The sequence below is a fragment of the Ailuropoda melanoleuca genome, chromosome 13 (assembly GCF_002007445.2).
Source record: "Ailuropoda melanoleuca isolate Jingjing chromosome 13, ASM200744v2, whole genome shotgun sequence".
Taxonomy (NCBI): Eukaryota; Metazoa; Chordata; class Mammalia; order Carnivora; family Ursidae; genus Ailuropoda; species Ailuropoda melanoleuca.
In genome coordinates this window covers 14,352,296-14,361,991 of record NC_048230.1, presented here as the reverse complement: position 1 = coordinate 14,361,991, position 9,696 = coordinate 14,352,296, and positions in this window count along the sequence as shown.

Sequence of the window (9,696 nt, the reverse complement as noted above, 5' to 3'; positions counted from 1 at the left end):
ACATACAGTGTATTATTAGTTTCAGGGGTAGAATTTAGTGATTCATCAGTTGTGTATAACACCCTGTGTCGTCCTTAATGCCCATCACTCAAGTTACCCCATCCCCCACCCACCTCCCCTCCAGCAACCCTCAGTTTGTTCCCTAGAGTTAAGAGTCTCTTATGGTTTGCTTCCTTCTCTGTTTTCATCTTACTTTATTTTTCCTTCTCTTCCTCTGTGTTCATCTGTTTTGTTTCTTAAATTCCATATATGAGTGAAATCATATGGTATTTTTCTTTCTTTGACTTATTTCACTTAGCATAATACCCTCTAGTTCCATCCACATCATTGCAAATGACAAGATTTCATTCTTTTGATGGCTGAGTAATATTCCTTTCTATACATACACCACATTTCTTTATCTGTTCATCTGTCGATGGACATCTGGGCTCTTTCCATAGTTTGGCTATTAAGGACATTGCTGCTGTAAACATTGGGGTACATGTGACTCTTCAAATCACTATTTTTGTATCCTTTGGATAAATACCTACTAGTGCAATTGCTGGGTTGGAGGATAGTTCTATTTTTAACTTTTTGAGGAAAATCCACTGTTTTCTAGAGTGGCTGTACCAGTTTGCATTCCCACCAAGAGTGTAAGAGGCTTCCCCTTTCTCTGCATCTTCACCAACACCTGTTATTTCCTGAGTTGTTAATTTTAGCCATTCTGACCGGTGTGAGGTGGCATCTCATTGTGGTTTTGATTTGTATTTCCCTGATGCCAAGTGATGTTGAGGATCTTTTCATGCATCTGTTAGCCATTTGTATGTCTTCTTTGGAGAAATGTCTGTTCATGTCTTCTGCCCATTTCTTGACTGGATTTTTTGTTTTGTGGGTGGGTTTTTTTGTTTTGTGGGTGATAAGTTCTTTTTTTTTTTTTTTAAGATTTTATCTCCTCGCTGAGCAGAAAGCCTGCTATGGGGCTCCATCCCAGGACCCTGGGATCATGACCCAAGCCAAAAGCAGACACTCAACCGACTAAGCCACCCAGGTGCCCCTGATAAGTTCTTTAAAGATTTTGGATACTAGTCCTTTATCTGATATGTCATTTGTGAATATCTTCTTCCATTCCATAGGTTGCTCTTTAGTTTTGTTGATTGTTTCCTTTGTTGTGCAAAAGCTTTTTATCCTGATGAAGTCCCAATAGTTCATTTTTGCTTTCGTTTCCCTTGCCTTTGGAGATGTGTCTAGCAAGAAGTTGCCGTGGCTGAGGTCAGAGAGGTTCCTGCCTCAGTTCTTTAGGATGGTTTCCTGTCTGACATTTAGGTCTTTCATCCATTTTGAATTTTTTTTTTGTGTATAGTGTAAGAAAGTGGTCCAATTTCATTCTTCTGCACGTGGCTGTCCAGTTTTCCCAACACCATTTGTTGAAGAGACTGCCTTTTCCATTGGATATTCTTTCCTGCTTTGTCAAAGAGTAGTTGACCATAGAGTGGAGGGTCCATTTCTGGTTTCTCTATTCTGTTCCATTGATCTATGCGTCTGTTTTTGTGCCAGTACCATACTGTCTTGATGATTACAGCCTTGCAATACAGCTTAAAGTCTGGAATTGTGATGCCTCCAGCTTTGATTTTCTTTTCAACATTACTCTGGATATTCAGGATCTCTTCTGGTTCCATCCTTTTCTTTTTCTTTTTTTTTTTTTATAAGTTTTTATTTATTTGAGAGAGAGAGAGAGCACACACAAGTGGGGGGAGGCGCAAAGGGAGAGGCCAAGCAGATTCCCTGCTGAGACCCCAGGACCCTGAGATCATGACCTGAGCCGAAGTCAGACGTAACCAAATGCACCAACCAGGTGCTCCACAGCTGGCTTTTTTTTTTTTTTTTTACAGAAATTGGGAAGCTGGTCCTAAAAGTCATATGGAAATGCAAGGGACAGATTAGACAAAGAATTTTGAAAAAGAAGAGCAAATTTGGAGGACTCACACTTCCAGATTTCATAACTTACTAAGCTATAGTAATGAAGACAGTGTTGTACTGGCCTAAGGATAGACAGATCAATGGAATAGAACTCGCAGTCCAAAAAGAAACTTATATTTATGGTCAATTGATCTTTGATAAGGGTGTCAAGACAATTTAGTGGTGAAAGAATAGTCTTTTCAACTAAAGATGTGGGACAATTGGATATCCATAAGCAAAACAACGAAGTTAGACCCTACCTCACACCATACACAAAAATTAACTCAAAAGGGTTCATTTAGAAAGAGCTAAAACTCTTAGAAGAAAACGTAGAAGTAAATCTTTGTGATCTTGGGCTAGGCAATGATTTCTTAGAATGACATCAAAAGCACAAGGGACAAAAAAATTGACAAATTGGTCTTCATCAAAATTAAAAACTTTGATGGGGCGCCTGGGTGGCACAGCGGTTAAGCGTCTGCCTTCGGCTCAGGGCGTGATCCCGGCGTTATGGGATCGAGCCATGTCAGGCTCCTCTGCTGTGAGCCTGCTTCTTCCTCTCCCGCTCCCCCTGCTTGTGTTCCCTTTCTCGCTGGCTGTCTCTATCTCTGTCAAATAAATAAATAAAATCTTTAAAAAAAAAATTAAAAACTTTGGGGCATCAAAGCTCACCATCAAGAAAATGAAAATACTATCTACAGAATGGGAGAAAAAATTTGTAAGCCCTATCTCTGGTGAGGGTCTAGTGTCCAGAGTATATAAAGAACTCTTACAACTCAATAATAAAAAGACAAATAACCTAATTTAAAAATGGAGAAAGGATCTGAACAGACATTTCTGCAAAGAAAATATGGACACTGCCAATTACATGAAAAGATGCTCAAGGTCATTAACCATAAAGGAAACACAAATGAAAGCTACAGTGGGGTGTTGTTCCATACCCACTAGGATGGCTACACTATAAAAGACAATCACAGGTGCTGGTGAGAATGTGGAGAAATCACAACCCTCATATGCTGCTGGTGGGAATGTAAAATGACGCAACTGTTTTGGAAAATAGTCTGACCGCTCCTTAAAAGGTTGAGCATAGAGTTATTACAAAACCCAGCAATTCCACACCTGGGTATATATCCAAGAGAATTGAAAGCATATATCCACACAAGAACTTGTGCACAAATGCTTATAAAGGCATTATCCATAACAGCTAAAAAGTGGAAACAACCCAAATGTCCATCAACTGATGAATGGATAAACAAAATGTGGTATGCTTATATGGTAGGATATTAATTAGCCATAAAAAGAAATGAAGTACAGATTCATGCTATAACATGGATGAACCTGGAAGACATTACACTAATTGAACTAAGACAGTCACAAAAGACCATATATTTTATGATTCAATTTATAAGAAATGTCCACAATTGGCAGATCTATAGAAATGCAAAGTAGAGTAGTGGGAACTGGGGGAAAATGGGGGAGGGACTGTCAACAAACACAGGGTTTCTTTTTGGAGTGGTGAAAATGTTCTAAAGTTAGATAGTGGTGCTGGTTGCACAGCTCTGTGAATACTAAAAACCACTGAATCGTGCACTTTAGAAAGGTGGATTTTATGGAATGTGAACTATATCTCAATAAAGCTGCTATGTATGTAAAAATAGAACTAACTTATTACATTGAAATGTAAGGTGGGCCTCCATTTCCTAGCTAGAAGATTTTTTAAAAAGTTTTTGCCAACTGGAATACACTGCAATATGCCTAACAAGGCAAAATTTTCCTTGAAAATAGCCCCCTTGAAAATTTTTCTCAGTGAGGAAGGAAAAGTTGTACAGACCTCATTTTTTAGGACCCCGCTCACCATTCCCCACCTCACTCTATGGGACTGAGGGTGAGAGAGCTTACTGTTTGTTTTTATGACGGCGGGGACAAGGATCTCCCACATAAATAATCTCGCCTCCCACTCTGGAGGCTCTCCAAGAGTAGACATCTGTGTTTCTGCCTGCCCAGCACCCACTCTCTTGCTTCTTGTAACTTCATGTGGATTTTCCTTCTGTCAGCTATTCCTCCCTTGATCTTAGAAGGTCTCTCAGGCTGTCCTCCACTTCCATGGTCAGAATGTGGACCTGTGACCCAATATGTCCAATCAGATGCCCTTTGGGAATTTGAATTGACAGCTGGTTGACTCAAGGAAAATGCCAGTGATTTGCTCCACTGGGATGCCCTGAGGAAACCATTCCATGGTTCCTGTTCCCTGGAGTCGGGGGAGGGGGCTATTCTGGTCCTGTTTTTTTCTTCAGATATGTCCTGCACCCAAGAACTCTAACTTGATCTTTTGGACAAGGACTGACAAATTCCATATTATTGTCTTGGTTCTCCCATGGCAGGGGGAGGGCTCCTCAGGATTGTGCAGGCAATGAAGGAGGAGGGCTCCTAAATTAGGAGGAGTCATGATCTAGAAGCCACTACTTGCACTGGAACATCTTTTTTTTTTTTTTTTTTTTTGGTTCTTTCTTGATGATCACTTGCTTTAATATTTTAACTGAAGCTCACACATTTATTGACTCTTAAGTATGTCAAGGCACTTTGTTAATTGAGATAATACACAGCTGAACAGAATGATATCCCAACTTTGTTGGGTGATGGGAGTATAGAGAAATGCTCTCTGAATTCTAGGTGGATCAGAGAGAAGGATCAGAAAAGAAGGTATTTAAGCTTGGCTACAGGTAAAGCAATTTCTCTGACCCATGGGGAAGGCATCATTTGTGATGGAGTATTGAAATCAGAGAATCACAGGTTTGGGAGCTGATAGGGAACTTATTGATTATCCAGTCCTATGTTTTCTAGATGAAGAAATCCAGATTCTGGGGGCGCCTGGGTGACGCAGTCGTTAAGCGTCTGCCTTTGGCTCAGGGCGTGATCCCGACGTTTTGGGATCAAGCCCCACACCAGGCTTNGTAAAGCAATTTCTCTGACCCATGGGGAAGGCATCATTTGTGATGGAGTATTGAAATCAGAGAATCACAGGTTTGGGAGCTGATAGGGAACTTATTGATTATCCAGTCCTATGTTTTCTAGATGAAGAAATCCAGATTCTGGGGGCGCCTGGGTGGTGCAGTCGTTAAGCGTCTGCCTTTGGCTCAGGGCGTGATCCGGACGTTTTGGGATCAAGCCCCACACCAGGCTTCCCCGCTGGGAGCCTGCCTCTTCCTCTCCCACTCCCCCTGCTTGTGTTCCCTCTCTCACTGGCTGCCTCTCTCTGTAAAATAAATAAAATCTTTAAAAAAAAAAAAAGAAATCCAGATTCTGAGGAATGAAATGATTTGACTAGAGCCAAATTGGGCTTAGGACTTCTCCACTGACTCCCAGTGTAGGGCTAATCTCACTGGCTCTCAGGCACATTGTTGACCTTGACTGGCTCCTTCAGAAGGTCTCAGAGGACTTGGGAAGGAGGAAAGGTGATATTTAGGGCTTGGTAAATGGTTGCCTAAGGAAGTATGTTTTGCAAGGCCACTCAAGAAATCAGTGAGGAATTGGGGCAGATTCCAGTAGTTCTTGTCACATTGCTTTCTTCTTTAGGTGTTTTTTGGTTTTGTTTTTTTTCCACTGGGGACTTGGCAGAGGGGACTGGCACCAGGGTTTGCACTGCAATGAGGGTCAGGGTATATGTTCCCACCCTTCCATCCTTTTGGAGTCTTTGAAGCAAGTCAATACCTGAAGGGCTTGGTGACATGACTTTTGTCATTGCCATCTTCTCTTCTGGGTGACCCAGTCAGCTGGGGTGGAGAGTCTTTGATTGTTTTTACCTGTAAGGGTCAGGGTGTCAGCTAACTACCCAGCAGGTGGTATGTGGAGGAAATCAATTCCGAAGCCAGGCCCGGGCGTTCCCCAGCACCGACGATGATTTACCTTAGCCAGCAGCTTGCTCTGGGCAGGAAGGCCTCAGTGTAATTAGCAGGTGTTGCTGGTTCTAAAGAAAGAGAAGAACCCTAATCGGTTCTTTGGGTGGAGGAAGGTATAAAGTGTCCTTCTAATCCATATTTTTCAGCCTTGCAGTAGCTTCATCCACATTCATGGTTTTTATCACCATGTGGGCCCTGGTGGCCCTCTAAGTCCTGACCTCTCCATTGTGGGAGTCCCACAGGCCCTACCCTGATAGGCATGATCAATTTAACCAATACTGACAAAGAACTTCCCGTGTTCCAAGAACTGTGCTAGGTTCTATAGCCCACACATAAATAAGATGTAATCCCTGTCTGCAAGGAACTGCAGACAAACTTAAGCTTCACAAGTTTAACAGAAGGTGGTTAGTGATAAACACCTGGGATTCAGGAAGACTTCATAGAGGACACTCGAACCAAGGAGTTAGCCAGCAAAGAAAGCCACAAGCCTCACAGGCAAGGGAACCACATGAACAAAGGTGTGGAATCTGGGTGTGGGGGAAACCACAGGCAGTAGCCGGTGTTATTAGAGCACAAAGAGGGAGATGGGAAGTGTGGGGAGAGAAGGGAGGGTGGGGGGATGTGGAGGGTGAGATGAGGGAGGTAAGGGATGGGAAAGAGCAGTCTTTTTTTTCTGAGCAGAGAAGAGGGAAGTGCCTGGGAGATTTGGATTTTAGATAGATCACTCCCTGTGGACTGGGGAGGAGCAGCCAGGATTGCAGGCAGGGAACCAACTGGAAGAGATGATGAGTTCCCCATGCAGGGTATTCACAATGAAAGGGGATGGGGGCTGGAGAAATAGTCAAGAGCTGAGTGATGACAGACGTGGGGTGGGTAAGGGGGTTCACAGGTTTTTGACTTGGTCCCTGGGTGGATAATGGGGCCATGAACTGAGGTAAGAAATACAGGGAAGGGAAACAAGTTTGGAAAAGAAATGCTGATGATGGCTAACAGTTATTAATCACTTCTATGGACCAGGCATCTTGCCAAGAGTTTTTAATGCATTTTCTCATAACTATGAAATAGGTATTATTCTTGATTTATAGAGGAGGAAAATGAAATTTTGAGATGATGAATAGCTTGACCAGTTCTGCACGGCCGGTAGAGTGGTGGAAAGAGGTTCAAACCCAGGCATTCTGGCTCCGGGGCCAATGCTCCTAATTACGGGTCTGAGGAGCTCGTGGGACACCCACAGGAAAGAGGGCTGAGATTTGGGAGGGGGGCATCAGGATCCAGATTATGATAAAAAACCATGAATGTGGAAACTACTCAAGCTGAACAGTGACCAAAGTACAGTGCCCTGGGGCACCCTTAGGTTAAAGAAGGAAGGAGAGGGTAGGGAGCCCGCAGATAAGACAAGAACTCAATTTCCTTCTGATTTTTAAATCTGAAGACATGGTTCTGCCATCTGGGCAACAGATAACTGGGCAATCATGAGTGTGTAGTGGCATCAAATAAAAAGGTCTACCAAGTTAAGCCGACATATTAATGACAACAGTTACTTCGTTGCATAATGATTACCCTAAACAGTAAGCATTTCACATAAATGGCCATAATGACGATAGCGCCATTCCCAAACCACACGTGTCCTGTGGAATAGTAGTTCCTGGAGAGGTTAATAAATGTCTAGATAAAAAAGGGCTTCCGAGTCAGATAAGCTTACGAAATGCTGGTATAATTCAGGTAAAGAGACAAACCCCTGGTTTACACTTTTTCCTTTTCTCTATTAGAGGCGGGATAGAGGAATGGCTAAGAGTATAGGCCCTGGGAACAGACAGCCTGGGGCTGACGCCTGCATTGACAAAAGTGGGGTAATCTTGGGCAAGTTACTGAACTTCTCTAAGACATAGTTTCCACATCTGTACATGAAGATGGTAATACCTATTCACTGCGATTGTTCCAGATTTAAATGCAACAATACATTGAAAACACTTAGCCTAGAGCCTGGCACAGAGTGAGGACTCTATAAATATTAATTATTGTCTATAAACCATACTATTATTAGCAAGTCCTCCTGATACCCCAGAGCTTTAAGGCTTTCTCACACATATTTCACACACACACTGACACCCACATTTCTTAAAAGTCAAAGCCTTTGTTCTGACTCCTATTAGTTGAAGTTCTCTGTGCCCTTACCTCCACCCCAGCACATCCCAGAACTGGGAATGACCAAACACTTGCAGTACTCTACTCTAGGCAATGGGGCCAGGGAGAGGGAGGATTTATATGCCAGCAGTATGGCCTTGGAAGTGACCATTATGCACACTTGGAAAAAAGGATGCATCTTTTGGGTGAACACTGGCCTGTACCAGGGCACACAGTTTAGCAAGTGGAGTGCAGGCTGTGTTTTAGCCCCCACTTGCTCTTTAGGCTGAATGTCATTGTATAGTGAACAACCTGCACAACCGTACATGGCAGTTCTGACCTTCAGGCCATAGAAGGGGCTGGAAGCTAATGACCATTGGAGAAAGAGGGTACAAGCTCTCTTCCCAGTAGTCCATGAAATCAGCTCTCCACAAGCCCTAAGGTGATCAAGTATCCTTCATCTCCTCCCTCTCTGCCCACATGTGCCCCACCCCCCATTCATTCACACAGAGGCTGACATCAGAATACCCTGGGCGAGAGGGGATTCATCAGGCCTTGTCTGTTTCTCTGGACTGCCGACGGAGGCTGGGAGATGACAGAGCTGAGGAAAGCAGAAGTGGGAGGGCATGATTTTCCAGGTTTCCCCCGACACATAATGAGTATCAAATTATGATGCCCTACACCAGAGCAGACCACGGCCAGAGCAAGTCCCACTTCCTGACCAAGGTTTGGGGCAATGAAGGGAGAATGATGGGAAGGGGAGCTTCTTAATCAAATGCGTGGCTCTCCTTAAAGATTCTCACCAGCCCTTTGGGTAGACACTTCCTTTGTGAAACAGAGGAGAAGAAAAAGGCAGACATTGCCTGTTCTCTGGAGGTGGGTGGGGTCGAGTGGCGGGCAGGCACTCTCCCAAAGTTCACAGGCATTTACACACATTCCCACAGATAGCCTCTTCAGCCACCAGAGCAGCCGCTGCCTAGAAGCAAGACCAGGCCTGAGCTGCAGCGATCTGGTGAGGCCTCTGAGCCCTCTGCGCTTTGGTTCCCTCCTCTATAAGGTGAGGAATATGGACGGGCTGAATTGTAAGTTTCCTGGCAGCTCTGCCAGACTATGGTTCGCACCTCTCGGGGCTTCTATGCACTCCCCAACCGGTCTTGACCGACCAGAAATGGCTTACTCTCACCTCTACCCCAGGAGCCTGGGTGCCAAAGACCAACCTCCCTTCTCACAACTGTGCACAGGGTCTGCCTCCACATTGCTCTTGATGGTAAACTGCAGCTGGGGCTCCAGCTGGGAGTTGAGGTCCTGTGGCCTTGAGAGTCGGGAACAAAGGCTGAGCTGCTGTGGGGCAGGGACTTTTCCTGAATGTAAGGGGAGGGGAGCCCTGGGGCTGTTTATGTCTTTACCTCTCGGTAGAGCTGGCAGTTCCTCTCCTTCCTACAGATCTGGGGGGAGGGAAGGGGTGTCCTGTCTTTTCCTCTGAGGCTGATGACTTCACCTCCTTTCCCTTCCTCTTCCTCAGGTTAGGATCTCTACCCCTTCCTCATCATGCTCCCTGGGTCTGAAATCTCCATCCCTCTCTCTCCCTTTATTCTTCTTGGGATTGGGGTCTTTACACCCCTCCCTCTCTCTAAGCCTCGCCTCCTTATTCCTTTTTAGTCCTGGCCTCCTAGCCCAGGGTGGAGGGGTCTGCATTCTTCCTCTCTTTTCTCTTCTTAAGGCCACCTCTCCCTCCCCCCACCCT